The following is a 27,157-nucleotide window of genomic DNA, read 5'->3' as shown; positions in this document are numbered from 1 at the left end:
ATTCAGTTTTCTTCCCAATTAGTTAATTGCTGGGTTCTTCTGTAATCTGCACTTGCTGAAGTCTCTCTTCTGACTTGAGTAAAGTTAACTTTTCTTTCTTTCTCTCTCTCTCGTTTTCTCACAAACAAACAAGATTTCTATTAAGTGGACAGTTTTACAGAATTAGGTGTTAAAACTGAACATAGGCATTGATCATGCAGACTTAGGAAACTTGGGTCCTGATTCCAAAGACTAGGAATAGTGTGGGGATCTTTTACAGCCATATGCTTTCTCAGACTCTGGGTGGAAGATTCATGACTGTATCAGGCTCCTGGTTTTAAATCGTCTCAGTCACTCTTGGGTCTGCTACTACTGCTTCCTTAATGGGTCTTGCTGAACTCAATTGTATGCTTAACCAGTGTGACTGACAGAAATCCAATGCTGACCACTTCATTATGTGGTGACCTTGCCCCGCTTTCCTTCTGTCTTTCTAATTCCCCATCCTGGGCAGTGCCCCCTTCCTAATGAGAACTCATTCAAGGTCAAGACCTTCAAGCCTTCACTTTTGGGTGCAAAGTTCTACTGTATCCCAAGAGAAATTCTGCTACTGGAAATCAGCACTTTGAAGTGCAATCTTCCCCAGATCAGTTTGGTACAGTTTGGGTGGGATTCTATTTCACCAATTAATCTCTCATGATCCATCTGCACCCCAATAGGCATGTCTGCTACTGTTCCTCTGTAGAAAGAAAACCTTCTTAGACAAATCTTTTTTTAAAAAGTAATACTGAAATAGATGACATCCCTCTGTGGTAGATCAAAAGTGGTTCAACCAGTCTCACGGGAGGTGTCTACACTGATTATCAATATAAATAACATAATAAATAAAAATAGTAAAAGAAACACTAAATAAAAATTGTAAATCACTTGCAGCCCTCTCAAATATTCCCAGGTCTTTCTGTACCTGTTCCTTAGAACACTTAAAAAAAACAAACGCTGGGAGGGAGCATAACTTACTAGCAGAGCAGTTGTTTTACATGTAGAAGATGGTCCAGGACGTCACCAGTTAAAAAGATAGCAGGTGATGGGAAAGGCCTCTCTCTGCCTGAAATGACAACCCTGGAGAGCTGCTGCCAATCAGAATAGAAAATACTGGGATAGATGGACAAAGAGTCTCAGTGTGGCCGTAGAAGACACACTGCCTTTTTTCTGCATTTCCTCCAAGCAGTCTTAACAAAAGGCAGTTGCATACCATATAGTCAACAGTGCTCACTAATCACAAGAGAACATCTAGGGCAGGGTTCCCCAAACTTGGGACTCCAGCTTTCTTGGAACTATAATTCCCACCATCCCTAGCTAGCAGGACCAATGGTCAGGGATGATGGGAATTATAGTCCAAAAACAGCTGCAGACCCAAGTTTGGGAAATCCTGATTTAGGAGATGGGAGTATGGGAAATTATTCCAGATCTCCACAAACGCAATAACAATTTTAACCCTAACCCAAAGCAATGGCATGAGTGCAAAGATGAAAAATGAGGGAACATTTGGTCAGATTTGTATTTCCAATTTATCTGGTCAAAAGCACCTTGATGTGTCTCCTTCATGTCCTTCTTCCTTATTTTGATTTTTCCTTTTTAGGGTGGTGGTGGTGGCTGTTTTGAAGTTACTATTTGTTTCCAACATTTCCTCCAAGGAGCTCAAGCATACATGGTTTCCCCCCTTCACAACCACCCTGTGAGAGAAGTTAAACTGAGAGACAATGACTGGACCAAGGTCACCTGCTGAGTTTCATGGTTTAATGTGGATTTGAACCCTGGTGTCCAAGATCTTAGTCCAAAACTAACAACTATTTTTTAAAAAATGTAATTAAAATATTAAATAAATAAATACTGTAATACCTAAACAAATAATCATAGCCATAGCTATTGGGGGGTAGCCAGGTTTTTGCCCCGGGTGAAGCTTCCAGAAGGGTGCCATTGAGGCTCCTAGCCTGTGTGTATACACAAATACATACATGGGGTGTGTGTGTACAAAACTGGGTCTTTGACCCAGGTGAAATAATCATTTGCCCCTGAAAATAATCAACAGGTTACTCCTGAGGCTAAGGGTCCAAATAGTCTCTTCAAAGAAATATGATGTCCACACTCCCTGTCCGTTTAACCACAGAAGTTGCACAACCCTCCTTTTCTCAAGTAGCAGAAGTGCTGACTATCTGAAACTATCCACAAAGAGAGAAAGGAAGAGAGACACACACACATACCTATGTGCTCACGCACACAAAAAGCAAACATGATCTGTGATCAATATCTTTACAAGTCTGAAGGAATCCTAGCTCCCAAAGGGTTAATCCAAAGAAGCAAAGCTATCAGACTGTTTAGTGAGCTAATGCTTTTATTGATGGGAAATGCCTTTCTGGCTCCAGGAGAGAAAGCTCCATACAGGTTGCAAGGATACAGCCTGGTAAAGTGGGAAATCACAGAGACCTGGCACCAAAGGATCTGCATGCAAGGCTTTTTCACCACCACTTTCAAGTGCAGGCACTCAAAGTAACCAAGCCACCCAAGAGCTACTCCAGTCATGAGATCATCCACATTAAACAGCTTCAGGGTAAGGCACCCTAGTCATTGCCTCAAATGCCAAGCAAATCTTAGCCTGAAAATCCCATATAAAGAAGGTCCTGCTCAGATGGCTTAATCTCCTGTTCGTGGTTTTTTTTACAAAATGTACAGAGCATTCCTTTTTAAAACTATCCAGTGCCTGCTGGTTGTGATATCTGGCCTTAAAAATGTTACCAGTTTGCTTCAAATTATCGGCATCTATCTAGTAGGCTATCTGTGGTCACTGCCAGGGTCAGGGATCAAGGTGTAGTAGTCTGCTAATAAAGTGTAAGCTAATGTTGTTGTCAAATTGCTGGAGTAAACAGACAGTGCCCACTTCCCACTGATGAACTTCCTCTGGGGTTGGGGATATTGGCTTTATTGGAAAACTGCCAGTTGCAGAAGTGATGGAAGTGGCTTGTAGCAGAAAAAGACATCTTGATTTTGTAAAAGGATGAGTTCTGTAGTTGATAACCATCTGAAAAGCAGTTCATTGACTGACTGTACAATGACATTTATTAACGATCTCAGGGCATGACCAGGTGTGGGTTTGGTCAGTGCCTGGAAGACAGCCTGTCTAAGAACCCCTTATACGATACTTTTAGTTCCCTTCTATTAGGGAGCTGGAATATAAATCCAACAAATAAACATAAATGAATAAATGGTTGGTTACTCCTTATATAAAGAATCTCAAAATCTGCATCACCACTATTCCACTTGGCTGAATAGCAAGCTATTTTATTACTTTACTGCATTTTTATTCTATCTTTCTTCCAAGGTGCTTCCCTCTGTCCAAGGTATCCTGAACCCAATAAATAGTCATATTGTTGACAAAATCCTCACAGTTACTTCCAACTCTACAATTCTATAAAAAACTGAGGTGTATGGCCATATGCATTGATGGCTTTACCTGTTGCTGTCCAGAGAACTTTTGAACTTATGTATGGTCTGACAGCATGCATTCTATTGGGTGGAGGGTGGATTGTTTAAGACAATCTGCTACCCACAGGTAGCTACCGAACTACTGATGAATTCTGCAATCTTATTAATGTCAGAAGGATCCTGTCGGTAAAGGTAAAGATAAGATCCTGTCTACAATCCATAATGCAGGGCATTTACATAGCTTTTAAGGGCAGAATTTCTGAAGGACACCTGGAAGACATGGCTTGGCTGGATATAACTTTAATTAATGTTCCAAAGTTGGGGAGCTTTCCGGATGAGATTTTTCCACAGAGCACATACTTAAATTATGGAATTTATTTCCAGAAGAAGTAATAATGGCCAGTAACCTGGATGACTTTAAAAGTGGATTAGACAAATTCACTGAGGATAAGGCTATCAACAGCTACTAGCCACGATAACTATGTTCTACCTCCACTGTCAGAGGCAGTATGCATCTGCATGCCAGCTGCTGAAAACCAGAGGAGGGGAGAGTGCTGCTGTGCCCAGGTCCTGCTTTTTTGCTTCCCACTGACACCTGGTTGGCCACTGTGAGAACAGAATGCTGGACTAGACGAATCGTTGGCATGATCCAGGAGGCTCTTCTTATGTATATCTTTAACATCCCAGAGTGACCAAGTGGATGAATAGCCCCTGCCTGTATTTAATCTTACCCCATGTTGTGGGATGAGTTTCAGCTGACACAATCTGATGACATGTACAAGGTGCAGTAATACACCCAGCATCATGTCCTGTGAATCCCTGCCCCACACTGCTGAAGAAATCAAGCCAGCAGGGTATGGTCAGTTGGATCCAGAATGTGATTAATGTGTGTTTGTGCAAGAGGGTGGTCCCTGCTGCCTTTCAAAAAGCAGCAGTATGGCCAGCCTAAAGCCCATCCTGGACCCATTGGTTTGTGATAGCTACTGCCCAGTCCCAAATACTCTGTTTTTGATTAACGCAATTGAGAGGAGGGTGGTGGGGCAACTACAAACACCCTTGGATGATACTGATTGCGTACATCCATTCCATTCTAGTTCAGACCTAGTTTTGGGACTGAATCAGCCTTGGTTACCCTGACGGATTGCCTTCATTGAAAGAGAGTCAATGAGAATATTACTTTGCTTTTCCTCTTCTCTCTGGCTTTTGTTACTATTGACCGTGGTATCATTTTGGGCCAGCTATTAGGGAAACTGTTTTACAGTGGTTCTTTTTCTATCTCCAGGGTTGGCTCCATATTATATAATTGGAGAAGTGTTTGTCAGTCCCAACAGTTATGCTACGCGGTTTTGCAGGGCACGATTTTATCCCCAATGCTTTTTAACACTTATACAAAGCTGTTGGGAGCAGTAATGAAGGTATTTGGAGCATTGTGTCATTAGTGTGCTGATGACACGCATCTCTTCAACTCTCTTTCTCCATATTGAAGCTAGTGTAGCTGTGCAGAAACTGTACTGGTGTCTAGAAGCAGGCCAATAAAAGGAGCTTGAATCTACAGAAACTCTGTGGGTAAGCAGTTCCTGGGCCCAGGAAATATGTCAGTTGCTTGTTCTGGATGGGGTTGCACTCTCTCTAAAGGGGCAGGTACATAGCAGGGGGATGCTCTTTGATCTACCTCTATCACTGGAGGCCCGAGGAGTTTCAGCAGCTACAAGCACCTTCTTTCTGCTTTGGTTGCTGTGACAGCTACATCTGTTCCTGGATAAGGATAGCTGACCAACGATATTCCAGGCATTGGTAACCTCCAGATTGAATTACTGCAATGTGCTCTATGTGGGGCTTATCTTAAGGTGGTCCAGAAGCTACAACTAGCGTAGTTATACGGAGATGCCCTACTGACAAAAAGGTACACTGGCTGTACAAAGCCCTAAACAACTTAGGACCAGATTACCTCTGAGGATTTGCTACCTTCTATAGCCCAGTCCAGTCACTTTGATCCTCAGCAGAGACACTCCTAGAAGTACAGTATGCTCCTGAATGCCCTCTTATGTCCACTGAGACCAAAGCTTTTAGAGTGGAAGCACCTTCCTTTTGGCATGCACTCCCAATGAATATCAAGCAGGCATTTAGGCTCCTGCTTAAAACTCTTCTTTTTACCCAGACATTCCCCGAGGGGTATCTGCATTAGTACAGTAAGTTATGTTGATGTACTAATCTGATCTATGAAGTATTCTATGTTAGTTTTGTTGATATAGTTTTATTATTGTTTATTATTGTTGATTTTATGTTATTCATTGCCATCCTTTTAAAAAAATATAGTTGGTAGGGAATTTTTATACAAATAAATAATTTAAATAAACCACATGACAAATATGCCTGGTGTGGACAGTAAGGGCCCATGTCAATATAAAATGGTGATCTCTGTGCCAGTGTCTGCCAGAGAACTAAAAACCCAAAGGGTCTCCATGGAACCCAACAGTGTTGTAAAGGCAGAAAAGAATCTCAGCAACAGATGAACATCATATGACACAAATGATCTATTTGAAGAGGAGCAGCTCCAGGAGCAGAATCAGATGCCTCCCTGTTCACCATCTAGAACAGGCTTCAGTTGGTATTTAGTTGCTTTTCAGAATTGTTCTAATACTCACTTAGTGCCAGCAGTTAACTGACAAAGATGTAGAAATGAAGCACCATCTTAAGTCTTGCTCACATTTTTCTTCTTGTGATTTGCATATTCAAGGTCTAGATGCCTGGCTGTCAGAGATGGTGACAGTTGTGGGGGCTTTCTAGCTTTATCAAGGGGGATTATTTCAACCCAAATTATTCTGCATTGTAAATGTTTAAATCTACATTAAACCCTGATTAATTCATGAAACAGCCTGATAGCGTATTTACTAGAAGGAAAAAAAATCAAATTATTATGGCCAATTCCCAACCAAAGTAGCCTTTAAAATGCTGTATTCTGAGCTTTGGCTAACAAAAATGTTTTTAAAATTATACTTCATTTTGGAAAAGCTCTCTTTAATTTTATAGGCAATCTGAATCCTTCAGCACTTTTGCACAACACAACAGGAATTAATAAAGTAGATAAATCCTAAATAAATCTGGATTTGGGTTAACTGTGACTTGAGATTTAGAACACTGTAGGAAAATGAAAAGGGGCGGAGGCAGGTCTACCCCTAAAGCTGCCTGTGCATGAAGAAGGGATGTGCTGAGGAGGAGGGTGGGGGTTGGGGATCCAGTCGAGCTGGGTAATCAAAGAGCTTATCATGGTAGTTCTGAGGAGATGTTCAAAGATCTTGTCTGGCCACAGGCTTGGTAAGGTCACATCAAATGCAGTTCTCAAAGAAGATTATAGGGGAGCTTGGTTTGTGAGATTTGTTGCAGCAAGCTAGTTGGACTACACTAACTCAGAGTCCTGTCACAGGCAAATCTGGCTTCTTTCAAACCATTTTGGAAATGAAGGTCTGGCTCCAAACAATAAGCAAAAAACAGCTTTGCAAAAAGGCAACTCAGGTCTTTCTAGATCCCTGCAAGCAATCCACTCCTCAGAAAAAAAACATTTGGGGAACGCCCTTGGATTTGCTATATTGGATTCAGAGAAGATTGTTTAAGCAGAGTTCTGTGGTATGATGCTTTCCTGACTCCTCTTCCACCCCCACGCTCCAGCATCTCCTACACTCCCTCTGAATGCAATAGGGTGCAGGAGCTGCAGCAGGCTTGGGAAATTGGACAAAGACAGTAAGACTGTTTTTCTATTCATGCAGGATACCTCTGGATCCAACCTTTTGATACTCTATGCCAGCCTTTCACCTTTCCTTTTTACATGAAGAGGAAGAAAATGGAAGTGACTAAAGAGGTGAAGAGTATTCTCGTTGTAGAGTGTACCACACACAACCATCTGTCCTGGAGAGTTAGGCATCTATCTTCACATATTCATTCATTTCGAGGAAAATATTATAAGAGCATATAAAACATTTCAAGACTTTTTTCCAGAAAAGAACTCACCAGAACTCAGTTCTGGCACCTTTCAGGTGGGCGCCATTGCCATTCTAAGAGAATGAGGGAGATGTTCATGGTGAGTTCCATCACCTCTTTTTCTAGAAAAATAGCACTGTTCAAGACTTTTTATGACACTTGGAAAATTAACCCTGCAAATAACTAGATCTATTTGTCTGGATTTTAGACTGCTGTAAATGTTTTTGAAACTTACTCATCCCTCTCAGCTTCCTCTTGAAGAAATGGAGCAGATGTGCACTGCTTGAGTGCTGAGTCTTACAAATGACCAATAGAACTATTCTCCCTGAGACTGGAATGACCAGAATGACACAATGACCAGAGCAAGAACTAAGAAGTAAGAAGAAAGGACAAAAATGTACTCATCAATTCATGTTTTTTGGCACCAATGTCTAAAGTTTACAGTGCAATCATATCATTCCCTCAACAGCAAGCCACACATAAGAAAGTTGCCACCAACATAAATCAAAATTCAGCTGTGTTGGAACATTCAGTTTTCAACATACAAGACAAACTCTGACCTGTGTCCAAGTTCAAGAAATAAGAACATTCCACAAGCCAGCTATTAAAACTATTTATCACATCAGGATAAAATGCACAGACAAGAAATTACAAGGTAACAATTTTTGATCATTGTTTTATGTGTCCCTATCCAAAAATGCATAAATGGTTCTTCCTCACACAAAGAAAAAACCTTTACCTACAGTACATGTTACTTAGGCCAATTAGTGCAAAGCTCTGTAACCAGCCAAAACACAGCAGCAATGTTTATTTTCCTAAAAATGCATGGCAACCCCCCAAATTTTGAGAAAGCTTATTAGTCAATCTGTGCTATGGGGCATTCCTGGCCCCTCCAGCCTTGTGAGCAGCATGAAGGACTGAATTTAAGAGTAAGAGAAACCAGGTGCATAAACCTAAGAGAATGTTACTAACATCAAAATAAATGAGTTTGTTCATTTTCAGTTTTAAGTGTGTGGTTTGCTTCTTTTTACTAACACCCCTGTTGTAGTACTATTATTGTTATAATTTTAAAAGAGTAACTTGATATCTGATGAGGCTGGGAGAGAAACAGGTTTTCCAAATACGAATGAGGAAAATGTGTTTGGTATCTCAGACTCAACACAGGGATTTGATGATGCAGCACCTCATTTTCCTTGCCCATTTTATTAGGCACAGCAGCAACACTGACTGTGTAGTACTTGCATTCACAAGAGCTCTGCCTATCCAGTAGAGCTCCCATATAGCTTAGGACAGACGAAGGAATGTTCAGGGCAGTGGCAGAAGGCTATTCATAGTGGCACAGAGGATGGCCATAAACTTTCCCAAGCTAACTCCTAGATCTCCCCATGGAATAGACTTCTCCATTCACCCAGTGACTTAGACAATCTTTCTTCCAGAATGGCCTGTTGAATGTTAATCTTTTCTGTCCATGTCTTCCATGTGATTAAACCATTTCCTAAACAAATCATTACTATTTATTTTTTGTATCTTCTGTTCACCAATAAATATAGTTCAAAACCCAGTAGAATTTGGGAAATCATATTTTGTCTGTTTATGACAGATAGGACTGCAATGTTGATATCTAAATGCCATCCCAGAGTTTCTCATTGCTGCCAAGTTGGTGTGAACATTAACAAAACACACCAATCGGGGATTATGCTGGCAACAATGTCTAGGAATTCAATTCAATTCAACGTCTAGGAATTCAAAATGACTCCTGCTGGCATGCCCAGCAGAAAACCAAGCTGTATCAGGGCAAAGGGGTTTCCAGAGCTCAAACCCACACCATAAAGACCACAGCAGCTCCTTAGCCCCTCAGTCACAGCATGGACACTGGCCCAAGCAAGCGGAGATTAATAGTTTCCACAGCAAGGTGACAAGGCAAAAGCCAGCACCTTGAAAGAAAATCAAGGTGTGGGTTCAGAACCACAGGCCATGTTTCCACAGCTAAGTTGTCACAGCAAGGCCCTGCAACAACTGGCTAAGTTTTATAGCAGAGCTAGGTATTCATTTTCTGGAGGCCCTAGCATTGAATACAGGCTACAAACTGATGCTAGGCAAGATGGGGGCCCCTCTACACCAAGGAGAAAGATGGGAACCAACCAGTCATTTTGGACACACGAGAATATAACAATAGCCTTGCTGGATCAGGCCAGTGGCTCATCTAGCCCAGCATCCTATTCTCACAGTGGCCAAACAATAGTACTCTCCCCTCCTGCAGTTTTTAGCAACTGGAAATTGGGTCATACAGCTTCTGACTATGGAGGCAGAGCACAGCTATCATGGCTAGTAGTCATTGATCGTCTTATCCTCCATGAATTTGTCTAATCCAGTCTTAAAGACATTCAAGTTTATGGCCATCACTACCTCTGGTGGAAGCTCATTCCATAATTTAACTATGCGCTATATGTCCTGGATCCTCCAACATTCAGCTTCAATTGGTGCCCATGAATTTTAGTGTTATGGGTGAGGGAGAAATACTTTTCTCTATCACTTACTATATCCTGCATAATTTTATAAATTTCTATCATGTCACCCCTTATTCACCTTTTCTCCAAACAAAAAAGTCCCAAACCTGTAACCTTGCTTCATAGGGAAGTTGCCCCATCCCCTTGATCATTTTGGCTGCCTTTTTCTGGATCTTTTCCTACTCTACAATATCCTTTTTTACCATCCCTTGCTCTGGCAACTCATGTGACCTCCCCCCACCCCTTTTTTTTGCAAGGTGGGCCAGCCCTGTCCCCCATCCCCAGTGTGCAGCCTATGCTTACAGCTCAGCTTCTGCCTCTCCTCTCCATGGAGGGAGGGGGGAGAGACTGCAGTGACTGAGTATAATCATCCCTTTGTGTGTGCATCCACTTGTTGACTACAGGCATCCAGAAGGTGCTTCTGTAAGGCAAAGGTGTTCATGAGTTTACCCAATCATGGCAATGTTTAAGCACAAAGCTTGGCCTTTCCAGGAGTCAGAAACTTCAGAAACAGGTGCAGCAGCCTTACTCTGAAGCAAGTGTTTCCCCTTTCTTGCTTACTAGTAAGAGGTGCTCTATCCTGGCACCAGGCCCATACAGGGGAGTGAGCAGCCAAGTATACTTGCCCTTTGCTCAATGAGCTAAGCTGGCTGGGGGGGGGGGGCACCAGACACTGGCTGCTTTTTTGTTTGAGTTTATAACTTTATTCCAACAAGAGTCCTGCCCTGGGCCTCAGACAAGCTCTGTATGTGCCTGCCTGGCACTCCAGTTGTTGGAGAGATTGAGGGTTGTTATTGTATGTTTGTGTCCGGAGTCCCAAGATGATGTATCTGCTACAGTTCTAGGAAGGGGAAAGTTAGCAATGTGCTCAGGTTCCTATGAGTGTTATGAAGACAGGCTGCATTGTGCTAAGTGTTTCACTGTATGCAAAGGGCCATTTCTTCCAGATTCCCATTATCAAAGTTCCCCATTGAGAGAACTAAGTATGCATTAGGGCTGAGCAATATCTGGTTTTCAGCATCATGAGGTATCAGCAGCTAAAGATCGCAATATTCCACTATATCACAACGTCTGAAATTAGAGATCAGGCATGAGGATGAGGGAAGGAGCAGTCACGGAGATCGTGCAGATGGGGTGTGTGCAGATCAGGCGTGGGAATATGGGAAGGAGCAGTCATGGAGATCAAGTGAGTGTCCACTGTGGCTGCTGCTGCTTTCCTGCTGACTGAGAAAAGCTGCTCTGCCTCAGTGCCAGGGGAAGGTAGTGCCACAGTGCCTTCAAGTGAGGAAAGGCAACTCAGATCAGCAGTGATGGCCGTGCCTCTCCATCAGCGTGAGGGAAGGCAGCTCAGATAAACATGGTTATTGGCTGAGATCACTGTGCAATATCGGTGGTGCCTTGAAATTGGCTGCCCTGCCCTCCCTCGTGTGAGTAGCAAGTAGTGATATATTGCTGCATATTGCCGGATCAAAATCATTATCGCAGTGTGATTTCAAAACTGATTTTGGCCAATATATTGAAAAATTGCATAGCGCTAGAGTGCATGATAGGAGACCCGAGTTTTGACCTCAGTCCTATGCAACTGTTGTCTAAACTGTGGTCTCTGACTGTGGAGTTTGTGGGTTGTATCCAATACAACCCACAATAACTCAAAGGAGACCTATTGAAATTGATGGATGTGACAAAGGGCTCACCCACACTTAACTTCTGTCCTGTGCTTTCTAGGCACATGTCTGTGCTTTCCTGATCTGTGTCCAAGTGCTCTCCCCACCCACCACCACCTCTTTCACCAGGAAAACCCACTCTTTCATGCTGAAGTGGAACAAATGGCAATTCAATGGGCTAGTGCTAGCGTTAAAAAAGGCACTTGAAAATGGAACTTTAAAGTGTGGGCCTGTGCCTAGAAACATGGCACAAAAGCAAGTCTGGATGATCCCTAACTTAAGTGCATTAATTTCAATGGGTTTATTCAAAGTTGAAATTAGTGTTTGTCCCACTGCTTCCCACCCCAGGGAAAACCACTCTTTAGCATTCAACTTGAGCAAGCAGCAATTCAGGTTTTCTCCAGATGGACGTTTGCTCCAATTTAGGACTAAAAGGTTGGTTTTCTCTGGGGAAGGGAGCAGGGCAAGGAGAAAACTGCTTGGACCCATGCCTAGAAAGTGCAGGTCAAACCACTTGGAGCCACACTTTCTAGGCACAGGACAAGTGGAAGTATGGATGAGCCCTTAGTTGGATGAGCCCTTTAAACCACCCAGAGTGGCTGGAGAAACCTATTATTATTATTATTATTATTATTATTATTATTATTATACTGGCAGAAATGGTATGCTGTTGCTGTGAGGAATTGAAGTTACACCGTATCTGCTCTGTTTCAGACATTTTGCCAGTATTTAGTTATGAAAAAAGGGGAACCAATAATTAATAAGGATAGGATATCTGGAAATACGCAGAAGGAGATTGAGGACAGGTAGACAAGAGCAAATGTAAAAATAGCGAACACTGCCAGGGCTCCTTCCCTGTCTGTAGTGGTGGTTATAAAAGCAGCTCAAGGTCTATAGGTTAATAGAGAATGTATTAAGTCACAAAACTCTAGGGCTGAAGAGATGTGATGTTTCTCCTAATCCAACTTGCTTCTCTGAATCAAGATTTAATTTATTGACATACAGCAACAAAGTTCATTTCAAAGTACTGAGATATCTTTGCAAATTGGCACATGGCATAGTAAGTGGTGAGAGACAGATCCCTACAATTAAGAAATGCACAAAAAAAGGCTCATTTACCTGGACCCTCCTCTACTGGTGATATTACCATTGGTGATGTTACCTGGGGTTACAGCACAAAGCTGACCTCAGCTGTTTGGAACCTATTAAATTCCTACTCCTGCAGGCCCTTATCAGGCAGCCATCCAGAGGCACACACAACTCCTGCTATTAACCCTGATCTCCATGTTAGTTCCTTTTGCCCATATTCTGCCGCATTCCCTACCCATTGTGGAGTCTCATCTCTTAAAAGCATCTCTCTGCAGCGATGCCTGCCTTCTGGCCACTAAACATTTCCTTGTCTTCCCAGCACCAAACATAAAGGAACATCTGTCTTTGGCCAGGGTAGTTGACTTGATAGGTGCAATGTAATGGAGGACTACCCCCTATTGCAGAGACTGATAACATGGCTGGCCCTGGAATAAAAATGGCATCTCAGTAGCCAAATAAAAGGGCAGGGTATGTTCACTTATTCCTGTGCCCTGAATGACTCTATGTAAAATGGAGTGCTCTTTATGGTGAAGTTATTCAGTTTTACTAAATACCTGCACAAAGCAATGTGTACCTAGTCAAAATTCTCCCTGCCACTGCTATGACAGAGATCGCCTACCTTAAGTACTACTACTAAAATGAGGCTGCATTTTAAGCTGTATTTTAAGCTGTATTTTAATTGTTTGTTTGTTTGTTGTTTCTTCTATCACGTTTTATTATAATTCATATTTGGTGTTAGCTGCCCTGAGCCCGGCCCTGGCCGGGGAGGGTGGGGTATAAATAAAAATTTATTATTATTATTAAGTAGCAGAAGCTTGCAATATATAAATCATCTATCAAGGTGCTCCTGAGTAAAATGGAAAAGCCTATCTTATTTCTCCTCATTTTTAATCACCTCAAATCACCTCAAAATAATTGGTCCTCGAGCTGCTGCAACCCCTGCAATAACATGAGCCTTTTAAATTATTATACAAAAAAAAAACAAGAAAGAGATATTTGGAAATCTATCCATTATCTGGTTGCATTCTCCATATGGCCATAACAACAGAGAGAGAGAGAAAAAAATCTGCCATTTGTCCCCCAAACCACATATTTAATCCATGTGCTTATGTCAAACTTAATTACAGCACATTTGGCATAAAATAACAATCCACATCCTTGGAGAGGAGAATTTAAGTAGTTAATACGTGTGATTGAGTGAAATTGCTTTGTTGAATGTTTATGGGAAATTTAAGATGGATGAAATGTGATGATATTTTAACCATGTAGATGCCAGTTCTGGGTTTTAAATCTGCATTTTTCCTGCCATAACTCCAGTTTTGGTTCCCAACTTTTAAACTACCCAGCAATTGTGTCCTTAACAGCAGAATAACATGTAGAAATGAAAAAGATGACATATACTCCATCTCTACATGTTAGGATGCAGTTTAAAACTTTGCAACCTCCAGAACAGGCATCATATTTTTAGCACTTTAAGAACTTGTGCTTGAGCCTGCTTTTCCCTTCTCCCTCTCATCACTTTTCCCTTTTGTGTCATGTCTGTATAGCATGTGAGCCTTAGGGCAGGGACCATCTTAGCACAGATTTAGGTCAGGCTTGTAAGTCTCTGAGAACCCTTTTGGATAAAAGATGGGGATAAATGCCTAAATAAATATATCCATGGTTACTGTTGCACCCAGAACACTCAGTATGAAGGTCGCCTTAAAAACATCTTCAGAGGGTTCATTCTTTCTTAATACTGACAACCTGCTGAGTGAACTATCAAAGACCAGGCTGGGTGGAGGAGCTACACATAGCCTTGATGTGGATAATAATGGTTTTGTTTGTTTGTTTGTTTGTTTGTTTGTATCTATGCATGTATGCATGAAGCGCTTTTTTTCTTTGGGGACGTAGGGTACGAATACCCCTAAACATTTTGTGAATCTAAGTTTGGCCCCATTGAGGGATATTATTTCAATATGAGTAGGAAAATTAGAGAAGCCCTAAACATTTTTTTAGAAGAAAAAGCAATGTATGTATGTATGTATGTATGTATGTATGTATTTCCCACTATTTTCCCCTGATGGGCTCAAGGTGACTTACAGATAAAAACAAGAACTGCTAAAAACATAGAAACATCAATAATTAAAACACAATTAAACATTGATAGAAACTACAGGCATACATAAAATCTGTTTAAAACATACCAATAATTACAATAAAAACAGCACAAGCCCTCTCATTAAAAGCAGTCAATTCCCTGTTGGAACAAGAAAGACTTCACTTGCCAGTGAAAGAACAGCAAGGAGGGAGCCAGTCTAGCTTTTTTAGAGAGGGAGTTTCAAAGTCTGGGAGTAACCACTGAGAAGGGAGATGGGCTTCCCCTGAATACTGTATCTCAAAACCCAGGTAGGTTCACATGAGGGAATATTCCTGAACGTATTTTATCAAGCATTTTAATCAATAATCCCCTCATTTATTCTCTAATACATGAACAGGACCTAATGGCTATAAAGCAGGGGGTACAGATCTTGGAAAGCTATAATGTGGCCCATGAAATGAAGATCCCCGTCCATGTACAAGCACACATGAGCATCCAAGAGAAGCTTCTTAACCACCTAAAATGTGAGTGGGAACATTTTGCACCCACACTAACATTTTGTACTGCACATGAAAGGGAATTGTGCTATGCCTTGCATTGCTTGATATCAGCCCAGGACCATCAGTCAATAATGGCTCACACCATAATAGTGCATGACAAATTACAGGGGCAGTCATATGAGAAATCTGTTTGGTTTGATAGAAAGATCTACTAATAATGAGGGACTAAAGCTTAATTATTTGCTTCTTGCCTTGTTACCTAAAAGTTGAAAGTTAAACACCTAATCCCTGTCAGCCTTTCATTGATTATGGAGACAGAAATCATATCTGTTATCATATTGGATTCCTATTTCAGTCAGGAAGTTTGATGCCCTCTCCCATCTTACTCTGAGTAGTTAGTCCCTCTTCCCATGTCCACTGGAAATAACTGTCTCCTCTGCTAGATCTGAGATTCCAGACAGAACTTTCCCATGCCACCATCCCTCAAAATAGCCTGTGTTCCTCAGTATTTATAGCAGCAAGACTCTGCTGGGCTGATTTGTTTGGATTTCCACTGTTTTTGTGTTTAACTCACCCCTCACCCATGGGCAATTTCTTCAGGCTGTTACTGATGGGATATGTTTGGGTGGCAGAGACAGCATTCAAGATGGTAGCTGTGCAGAATAGGCATGGGCTGCAGAGAGAGAGGGTGGGGCAGAGGTTTTGTAAGTAGCTGGGACAATGAGAACAAGGCAGGCAGTATGCCAAGCATGGGATGGCTGCCAAAACACAGATCATTAGCTTGGGCCAGCTATAAGCAAGGAAATGAGAAACATATGTGGGAGAGCAAGGTTAGGAGTGAGGGCCTGTGGGTCAGTGACAGTCGTACGAAAACGTTTCCCTTGTTCTTCAGCTGCAGCCTGACAGTGTCAAATGCCATTCTGGTAGCCTTGATTTCTCATGGTGCTCAAGCTTGTTTTGGCCTGATATGGTTTTTTGTTTCTCTTTCACTGATGGGAGCTTTTGGGAGGAGGAAGGGAACAGACAAGGAAGCTTTTGGGAGGAGGAAGGGAACAGACAAGGAAGCCTTTCCCCTCCCCCACCCCGGCTATGGGAAAAAGCAGTTTAAATCCCAACTGCCCTGGGAAGAAAGGGCGGAGTTCTCAAGTAGGTCTTGGTGTTCTTTCTTAAATGTAACTAGCTGCACCTCATTACCCGATACTGAAGGCCTTTTGTGCTTTTGCAGAGCTGTGCTACCTGAAAGCTGTGACATGCTGCAGCTTGTAGTATCTACTTTTATTTTATGATGCTAACTGTTTGGTTTTGACATCTTTTAACTATTCTCTATGTAGACTTCAAGTTACGTTGTTTGCAAATAATTTTGATTTTCTCCCAAGTTTGCTGATCCATCAGTCAGCGAAACTTAGTGAACTGTCTACAGCTCCAGCATCTCTCATTTTTCACTCATGAAGAGTTTATAGGCAACAACTTATAGAATTTTTTCCACCTTTTCCCAAGCATAGCACAGATGGAGGTGAAACAGTATCTGGATATGGGAAGAGCTCTGGTTGACATGCAAGTTCCATTTTTTAATATTCTGGGATGTGTGGTGAGGTATTGTTTGTTGTATTTATTTATGTTCCTTTGGGTGTTATGGTTTTATGTCTCATTTTTTATTTAAATTGCTTTTGTACTTATTCATTGTAAGTTGCCTAGTTAACCTTATGTTATCTATGTTGCATGTATATTGGCATCCATCTGTCCAAGACATAACAGATGAGTGTGCCATTGGGAGTAAAGTCAAACCGTCTGAGAGTTACAGTGCCTGCTGTGGCTGTAGAGACCAATACAGGAAAGACATATTTTATTGCAGCTGGGGCATATGAAGGCATCCAGTTTTGCTGTTACAGATGTACCATGGCCTTTATTTTCTCTGAGCTCCTCCCTGCGGTCATTTTTCCTCTGGTCACGGCTGTGGATACACAACCTGTCTGTCTCCAGGCACTGCTGTCAATTGCAAGGGATTCCCACACGGCGGGTTTAATGCTGCCAACCTACATGTCACATTTGCAGACATCTTTATAACGCAGAGTTGGTCTGCCAACAGGCCTGGTGCTTGCCACATGCTTGAGGTGGTAGGTGGTTTTGTCTATCTGGGCTCCACCATAACCAGCAACCTTTTCATTGATTCTGAGCTGTACAATCGTATTGGTAAGGCAGCTATAACAATGGCCTGCCTCTCCAAAAGGGTATGGGAGAATGTGATGCTAACAACCAATACCAAGATGAAGGTCTACCAGGTTTGCGTGTTGAGCATGCTGCTTTATGGAAGTGAGTCATGGGCAACTTACACCTGCCAGTAGCAATGCCTCAATGCCTTCCATACGTGCTGTGTCAGGAATATTTTGGGTACCACATAGCAGGAAACTAATGTCATAAGTAAATAACAATTAATTAATTAATTAATTAATTAATTATTCTTATTCACATTCACACCTGGGACTGCATGATAAGTTTTAGGGTGGAGTAAGAAAGGGACAGCAGTCACGAAATTAAAAGACGCCTGCTTCTTGGGAGAAAAGCAATGACAAACCTAAACAGCATCTTAAAAAGCAGAGACATCACCTGGCTAACAAAGGTCTGTATAGTTAAAGCTATGGTTTTCCCAGTAGTGATGTATGGAAGTGAGAGCTGGCTGATCGCCAAAGAATTGATGCTTTTGAATTATGGTGCTGGAGGAGACTCTTGAGAGTCCCATGGACTGCAAGAAGATCAAACCTATCCATTCTTAAGGAAATCAGCCCTGAGTGCTCACTGGAAGGACAGATCCTGAAGCTGAGGCTCCAATACTTTGGCCACCTCATGAGAAGAGAAGACTCCCTGGAAAAGACCCTGATGTTGGGAAAGATTGAGGGCACAAGGAGAAGGGGACGACAGAAGACGAGATGGTTGGACAGTGTTCTCGAAGCTACCAGCATGAGTTTGACCAAACTGCGGGAGGCAGTGGAAAACAGGAGTGCCTGGCGTGCTCTGGTCCATGGGGTCACGAAGAGTCGGACACGACTAAGTGACTAAACAACAAAGAAAGGGAATCTATTCCAAATATTATTTTCTAATGAAAGTTTAAAATACTTAAAAAAGGTAAAAGGACCGCTGACCATCAGGTCCAGTCGTGACCGACTCTGGGGTTGCGGCGCTCATCTCGCTTTATTGGCAGAGGGAGCCGGCGTACAGCTTCCAGGTCATGTGGCCAGCATGACTAAGCCGCTTCTGGCGAATCAGAGCAGCGCACGGAAACGCCGTTTACCTTCCCGCCAGAGCGGTACCTATTTATCTACTTGCACTTTAACGTGCTTTCAAACAAAAGCTGGCTGCAATTCTGACTTGACACTGTAACAAGAATCTGAGGAAGTATTATAGAGAAAGCAGGTGCCATACAGAACATGAAAATATTCAGTTACACTGGCCATTGCATAACAGAAAAATACATTTCCTGTTGGTCCTACAGCTGCCTACCTTCCTCTCTGTGTGCAGGGAACCAGCATGGGCTAAGGTAGAGCTGCTTGAGCTGAATGACTATACAACCCCATGTTATGCAGAAGCACCCATAGATGCCGCTTCTCATCCTGTCCCAAGACAAGCAACAATGCAGTTTAGGCATGTGTGGTGGTGGACTATCACATTACTGAGACAGTAGCAATCTTTTGGAGGTTCTAATAACAACACCTATTTGAATCCTCACCCAACTCAAATTTGTCTCAGGAGTAGGTCAACTAATTGTTTCTTAATCTGCTTCCAAGGTAGAAATTTTCTGGATTTCAACTCTCCTTAGGATTCCAGGGTATGGGCACTTGTGCTCCCTGGAAACTCTGGCCATAGTCACAACTCTTGTCCAGTTTTCCTTTGGCCACTGTTGGTCTCTTCAGGAAATGGTAGCAAACGCTCCCTTGCCTGGATGTCAACTCTCTTTATATTCCCTAAGGCTCTCTGGTCTTTAGGTAGCCCTTGGGAAGATGAGGGGAAAGCCTGCTCCAGAATTCTCACAGGCCACTAAGAGTCTCTGCAGAAGTCAATAAGCTGAACTCCCAGGCCTGAACTCTTTCCAGCAACATGAAAGATGTAGTGGCAAATACATCTAATGCCTAAAGTGTCAATTGAAATATATATCTGTCTGTTTCCTGCGTACTGTGAAAGGCTGTCAGCCTTGAGAAAAAAGTTATGTGCAGTTTAGATATTCATCCATGCATCACTGTAAAAAAAATAAAAATCTGAAGAGTCAATGCTATAATACAGTAAACTCTGTAAATAAATCTCAAGGTTCCACCCACATCTGCAGAAGTCTGTAAGTTTATCTGATAGCCATTCCCATCAGTTTTTCTTTTTTTAAAAGGTCACTTGATAGCACTTCCTTTCATATAAAGACACTGCCTTATAACAGGTCTGTCTGTCTACTCTGACTTGCAGTGGCTATAGAGGATGGTCTCCTTGGGCAGAAAGAGGTAATTTCCACAGCCTGCTACCTAATCCCTTTTTAGACTAGAGATGACATTGAGGATGTTGAACCTGGGGACCTCTGCATGCAAAGGAGCTGCTTTAGCACTCAGCTATATGTGCTTCCTCCCCAAAGACGTAAATGGAAAATATTTTTTGCAGAACCATCTATGTATCAGGAACAACTCTCCTTGCTGCACTACTAAATGTTTCCCAGGAACCTTCAAAATCTTTTCTTTTTAAAAACTTTTTTTTTAGAAATTTATAACCACAATGTAAATAATAAATAATTCCTAGATTGACAAGGAAAGAGGAAAAGAACAGGAATAACCTGTCAGCAACCCATAATCAATTAATACATTTTTTTACAGGTGGTCATCCACCCACATCACAAAGGCTTCAGTTTCTCATCACATATATTCACCTTACATTGACTATACAACCATTGAGATAAGCCAGAAGGACATGACATAAAAATGTCTAGAATTCAGTGGCATGCAGTGTACTCACAGTCAGATATATTGTGTTTCTACATTCTAAATTAAACCAAGCAGCTATCTGTGATTTCAATATATTCTACATGCAATCATCATTTTAATCAAATTGAGCCCCAGACTGCCTAACCAAAGGTAGTTATAGGACATGTACCAATGTAACATTACTCATTTTCCAGAGATCCTGCCTTTTTCATTTCTTTTTTGGAAGAAAGTGAGATCTGTTTTTTAAAAACAAAACAATAAAATACATTTAAATTGACACCCACAAGCAAGAAAACTATGAGCTACCCAGGAAAAGGATGAACGCCTCCCCTCAAAGGTTCAAGTACAGCCACAGACAAGGATTTTTCCATGGAATACTGTTTTGATGGCTCATAGATGAGCTGCTCTGCTCCAGCTCTTGGTAAACAGACCTTCTCCCATGCTTGATCTCTGCCACAAGAGGTAGTATGGTGCAAACAAAGAATAAACCATAACTGGGTTTTTTTGGCTGGCGATGGTGGTGTGATCATGGTTGCTCTTTGTTAATTTCTTGTGAGTTTGGTCACACCCACACCATACATACATACCACTAACAGACATGGCTTCCTCCAAAGAATCCTGGGGACTGAAAAGTGCTAAGAATTGTTAGGAGGTCCCCACAGAGCTACAATTCCCAATGGATGGACAGATACCATGCAGATCCAGTAATTTTTAAAATTTTAATTTGACAGTAAGGCTTAGAATTTCATCTATTGTCACCACTATTTGCCTCAGTTTTTCAGATTCTGTTCCTGAAGAACTCAGGCACAAGTATCATCCTTCTTAAGCACATATTTAATTCACTTGTCATCCAACAGTCCAACTAACTCCTTAGATGGTTTCCTGCTTCTAATGTAAGTTAAAAAAATATTATTGTTAGTCTTATGTTTTCAGAGATGTGCTCCGCATTTATTAATATTTTGTACCCCTTATTATCTGCTTGCATTTATTTTGCCAAAATTTGAGTTGGTTTTGGAAATGTATTTTGTTTTGTTTTTGGTTTTTTGCTGTTCATCTGGGTTATGTTCTTGTATTTTTATTGTCAGACCTTCTTATGAATTATCAGTGGATTCTTTAATTTTATTGTTTCATTATTAATATGAGATGCTTTCATTAGTTCATTTTTATATAACTATTTAATTTTTTATGTTTTGTAACTCTTAGTGAATTATGTAAACCATTTTGATGTGAGCTGCCATGAGCATAATTTACTATGGAAAGGTAGCATACAAATAAATGATGATTTATAAACTTTTCCCCCAGGTGGCTTTGAGTGACAGATTGCTAAGCCCAGCCAATGGTAAATGGCCATGTACTTCAGGAAGCAACACTAAGACCGTTTGGACAAATGGGAGGAGGGCTGCCACAGTGCTAACTACTACAATGCAAGCTTTGCTGGATTTGCACCCCTCTCAGGCAAGATAGTATCAGAGAGTGTGTATCAGAGAGGAAACCTGGCTTTTTCACCTGGGTATGCAGGAAGACTAGAGACACCAGGCAATACAAAAGTGACAGACTGGGCTTTGGCACTGCTGGGAGGTTTTATGAAATACCAAGTGGTAGACAAATGATTTTAAATAAATAAATTTAAAAGGGCAGAGTTGTGCCACAGCCTTTACTAGCTTTCTTGAGTCAGTATCCACTTTTTCCACACTATACATAATTTTACACATAATTTATCATATCCCCACTTGCTCGTCTTTTCTCTAAACACAAATATTGTAACCTTTCCTCATAGGGGATTCAGTCATGTTGGTTGCCCCTTTCCCAGTGTTATGATATCCATTTTGAAGTGCAGTGACTGGAAGTGAACACAGAAGCCCATGTGGTCACACTAATAGGTATGTATAATGGCATTATGATATTGGCAGTTTTATTTTCACATCACTTTTCTCAAATAAACTTTCCAAACTACATGGACTTTTCAGTCCATTTTACAGTTCATTGGTTTTAAAAATGAATTTATCTGAATGCCTTACATGCAACTCCACAGATGCTAAGCTACACCTTTGTGTTCTAATAATGTTCCAGAAAGCTTTGTCTTCTGAGCTCCTTTAATACTTACATTTAATATTTCTAGTGCTGGGATTAAGGGATGGTTGTCAGGTGACATTAGTAAACCTCCCAAACAGTCAGATAGCCCATAAGGTTTGGGGCCAGAATTAGCCTGTGGTGCATCTATCAGGATTATTTCTGGGCAAACCCTTGCAGAAGGGGGCCTGCCACTATAAAAAATTATCCTCCCTTCTCCAAATCCATCATAGATAGGGACATCCACTAGTCCTTGATCTAGGGTTGCCAACTGCCCGCCTCCAAGCAACAACAGTCCAGCCAACTCCTATACCTTTATTAGAAAGGTACAGTCAGAAAGTTCTTCCTGATGTTTAATCAGAATCTCCTTTCTTGTAACTTGAATCTATTGGTTGGAGTCATACCCTTTGGAGCAGCAAAAATCAAGCTTGCTCCATCTTCCATGTGACAGCCCTTCTCTCATTCTCTTCTTCTCCAGACTAAACATACCCAACTCCCTCAGCCATTCCTCATAAGACTTGGTTTCCAGACCCTTGTTCATCTTGGTCACCCTCCTCTGCACACATTCCAGCTTGTCAATATCCTTCTTAAACTGTGGTGCCTAGAACTGGACACAATATTCCAGGTGTGGTCTGACCAAGGCAGAATAGAAAGGTTCTATGACTTCCCTTGATCTGGACACTAGACTTCTATTGATGCAGCCTAGAATAGCATTAGCTTTCTGTGCAGCTGCATCACACTGTTGATTCATGTTACGTTTGTGGTCTACTAAGACTCCTAGATCCTTTTCACATATACAAGACAGGTGTCCCCCATCCTATATTTGTGCAGCTGGTTCTTTCTGCCTAAGTGTAGAACCTTACATTTGTCCCTATTGAAATTCATTTTATTAGTTTGGGCCCAGTTCTCCAACCTGTTAAGGTCTTTTTGAATCCTGATTCTGTCTTCTGTGGCATTATCTACCCCTCCCAGTTTGGTGCCATCTGCAAATTGGATGAGCATCCAAGTTGTTTATAAAGACTTTCAGCAACAACAGGCCAAGGACAGAACCCTGTAGTACCCCACTTATCACTTTTTTCAGGATGACAGGGAACCATTAGTGAGCACTATTTGGGTTTGGTCAGTCAACCAGTCAACCAGCTACAAATGCACCTAACAGTAACCTCATCCAGCTTCTCCACAGGAATATCATGGGGCACTTTGTAAAAAGCATATGTCCACAACATTCCCCTGATCCACCAAACTTGTAACTATCAAAAAAGGAAATGAGATTTGTCAGGCAGGACTTGTTTTGGAGAAACAATGGAGATTCGCTTATGTATTTATTTATTTATGTATTTATTTAACAAGATCTGTATACCACTTAACTGTAAATAAAACATATAAGTGGTTTACAAAGACTATAATATATACATTAAAATTGAAAGCAAGCTTATAAAAAAGCAACATGTATAAAATCAAGAATAAAAAAGGTCCTTCAGATTGCCATTCCCTCGCCCCAAACAGAAAAAAATACTAGATTATCTATTCATAAATTAATCTATTAAACTACAAATAAGCTCCATTGGATACAATTTATACTTTAAAGTCAATGTCACTGAAGTCCATATAATTTACTGTTAGTCCCAGAAAAAGTGTTTAGGAGTGTAGTCTTGGGACACATTCACACTGTACATTTAAAGTGCTATAATACCTATTTAAACATTCATGGCTTCCCCAGAGAATTTTGGGAGCTGTAGTTTAAGAGAGTTGTGCTGAGAGTTGTTCAGAGGCCCCTATTCCCCTCCCAGAGCTAGAATTCCCAGAGTTCCATGTGAAAAGAGTTTGATTGTTAAACCTGTCTGGAAATTGTAACTCTGAATTGGGGAGTCTATTCTGCATGCCCACATTAGAGTCCTAAATCTGGCATGTGGAGCAGGCTCCCCACTCAGCATGGTGGCACCAGCAGGGGATGAAATAGTGAAGGCAGGACTAGGGAGCACAGACCTACTATGCCCCTCATGCAACAGCTATCACCTAAGCTACTAACTGAATAGGACTTTTGTAATTCAAGAAAAATAAAGAGATGTTCTGAAAACTCTTTCATACACTTATATTTCTGTAGGAGGGAGAAGGGATGTGATTGCAACTTCTGGTACAAATTATGACATTAAAAGATTATGGAAAGCTAGTAGACACAAGGCCAAGTAAAATTAACTCAGAATTCTATGCAGAATCTGGATGCTTCAGAAGCCCAACTGGCTTCAGTTTGAAGTTAGGCATGTAATGCTGCTGGCCCCATACTGTGGAATACTCTTCTAGCAAAGGTTTAGCAGGGATTCTCACTGCTGTTTTTCAGGCATCTCTTGAAGACCTTTTTATGGTGACAGTCCTGTTCTGTTGTTTACATTTTTTCTGAGATGAGTCAGTCATTTTAATGATTTTTTAATATTGTTTTTATGGTATTTTATTTTTTATTGTACTTACATATTTTGTTGTACACTGCCTTGATATTTATATGAGGGGTGCTCTCTAGAAATATTTTTTAAAGAAGGAAAGGGTTGTATTCAATGCTAGTCCTACTCAGAGTAGATCCACTGAAGTTAAAGGACATGATTAATTTCATTAATATCAATGGGTCTACTCTGAGTAGTTAGTTACAAACCAAAGAAACTAAGGAAGGGACTGCCAAGCTGCTTGTGAAAAAGATGAGAATAAATAAGGGGTGTTAAGTTTTTAAAAGCAGCAAAATATTTCTCTTTCACACAAAAACTCACACACTTTCACATTTTTATCAGAATTCTGTCAGTTCTAAAACTGACATTTTCCTTTTCTGATCACTTCTGAGATAGTGGCATGGGAATCTTATTTATTTATTTATTACACTGATGAAAACAGCAGATCATCCCACAGAGAAACAGCAAGGACAGTTGAAGTCCTAATCCCTGACCTGCCTTGCCCTTTCCTAACTAGCTATTGACATTGAACTTAAAAAGCTGCAGTGCTGCAATGAGATAATGACTTCTGTTTCTTCTCAGTGGAAAAATGGGAAGTAGGCCAGGCTGGGCTGGGAGACCTCAGAAATGGTGCTCTCAAGGAACTGGTATAATTTAAGTCTCCTGATGCCTGAAAATTGTTTAGCAAAGGAAGGTATGGAAAAAAGCAAAGCAAAACTGAACATACACAACAATGATTCTTAGAATGCTTCTTGAAGGGCAGAATAATCCTGTTTAAGTCATACATATAAATGTCCCTGGATCTCAGTTTACTCCGGTAGTGAACTGGAGCCAGGAACAATTGCCCAAGAGATCTCATGGCCTCTAAATTCAGCAGAGATAGAAGCAGTTGAAGAAGACCCCAATCATATCTCCTGAAGAAGGAGGCAGAGTCACCTAACTCTGAATCTGGGAGTGGCTGCCCAAACCTTTCAGAAGAGGGATCTGAATGTGATATTTGCTCTTATTGACCCCCACCCCCACCCTGGAGAAAGCAAAAGCCACTTGAGGAGGTGGGGAAGGGGCTCTGGCTGACATCAGATTTTACTTGAGGAAATAAGGGTTCAGTGGAACCCCATACCTTGGTGGTTTTCAACCACTGTGCGGTGGCACCCTGGGGTGCCTTTAATGGTGGTCAGGGGTGCTGTGGGCAACAGTGGCCTCTGTCCCTCTTTCCTTCGCTCCCTCCTCTGATGCTCTCTTGCATCTCTGCCTCCCAAAGGCTTGCACAGCTGTTTGTTGCAGCAGCCTTGACTATAAGCTCCAAAAGTGGGTACCGGCCTTTATTGTACTTGCTGTGTGCAAGGCCTGCCTGGGAGCTAAGTGCCCGGTGCTGAAGGAGAGACTTTCCGCCATGAAGGTCCAGCAGCACCCACTGCTGCCATTGCTTGCCTCACGTTCACCTTTGGCCAATCTCTGTTGGGCCACCAAGGCTGGGGACATCCTCTTCCCAGGTTCCTGTGGGGTAGCATGAGGTGGCAACTCTCTTGAGGTTGAGGGGTGGCTCAGAGACCAGGGGCGATGGTGGTGGCTGCCCAGAGGACTCCCAAGGAGAGGGTAGAGGAGAGGAGTCTAAGGGAACACTCCACAAGGGAGGGTGTTCCAAAAACAGTGAGAGGCTGCCAGCTCTGCAGGCAAGGGGTGACACAACTGGGCTCCTGAGCCCCACAGGGGTGCCGTAGAAAGAATGCAGTTGGTCAAGGAAGCCATGGACTAAAAAAGGTTGAAAACCTCCGCCATAGCTGGTTCAGCTTCTGCTATCCCTAGGAACTGTCCCAGGTCCTGCAGGACTTCAGTCTGACCAGCTGCCTGCCCCTGATTCTGCTTCCTATTACCACACACTGATGCCTGCCTGTCTGTCAAGAAGAGTTTCTGCCTATGCAGCAAGCAGCAAACTCAGTAAATGGGTAGAACTACATGAAGACCAGACACACCAGCAAAGAAGCCTCCAAGGATCACTTGTCAACAGTCAAGTCCCATTGTGTTTAGCTCTACACCTACACACAGGCTTTGCATGAGAGTTCCAGTAAGGAAGACAACAGTGCCAGGAAGTATTTGAGTTTCCTATCCAAATGAACAATCATTTGGATTGACAGATATTTGTAACCCTCATCCTCACACTGTCAGTCCATTCCCTAGAAAAAGAAAGCCAGCCACTGAAAAACTGTTCCATTACCAGAACCTTCCATTCATCCTTCTGATTAGCATAATTCATGAAAAAGAGTAAAGGGAAAGAATCTTCTTTAGTGGATATTTAATCAGTGTTCTATGAGCTTCATAAGCAACCTCTTTAAGACACCAGAAAATGAAACAAGACATATTTCTGGGGCTGTCAGCAGGTAGATCCACTGATTTTGCAGTAAGTAATCTCTATGGGAGGAAGCTCTTGGCTC

At 41.7% G+C, this 27,157-nt stretch overlaps 1 protein-coding gene across 14 annotated transcripts in view; it reads right to left on the bottom strand.

Annotated features, from left to right (window-relative positions):
* Positions 1-27,157, bottom strand: part of ZFHX3 (zinc finger homeobox 3) — a 350,144-nt gene that overhangs the window by 200,680 nt on the left and 122,307 nt on the right. Inside the window, exon 1 of one of the 14 annotated variants that reach the window (XM_081018492.1) lies at positions 15,846-15,864. The exons of the other annotated variants lie outside the window; for them this stretch is intronic. The gene's annotated coding sequence lies outside the window, so the exon portion shown is untranslated. Of the gene's footprint in view, positions 1-15,845; positions 15,865-27,157 lie in introns of those variants that run through there. 14 annotated transcript variants of the gene reach the window in all.

Source organism: Podarcis pityusensis, assembly GCF_964106645.2.
Source record: "Podarcis pityusensis genome assembly, chromosome: 8".
Taxonomy (NCBI): Eukaryota; Metazoa; Chordata; class Lepidosauria; order Squamata; family Lacertidae; genus Podarcis; species Podarcis pityusensis.
This window is presented reverse-complemented; position numbering and strand designations above follow the sequence as displayed.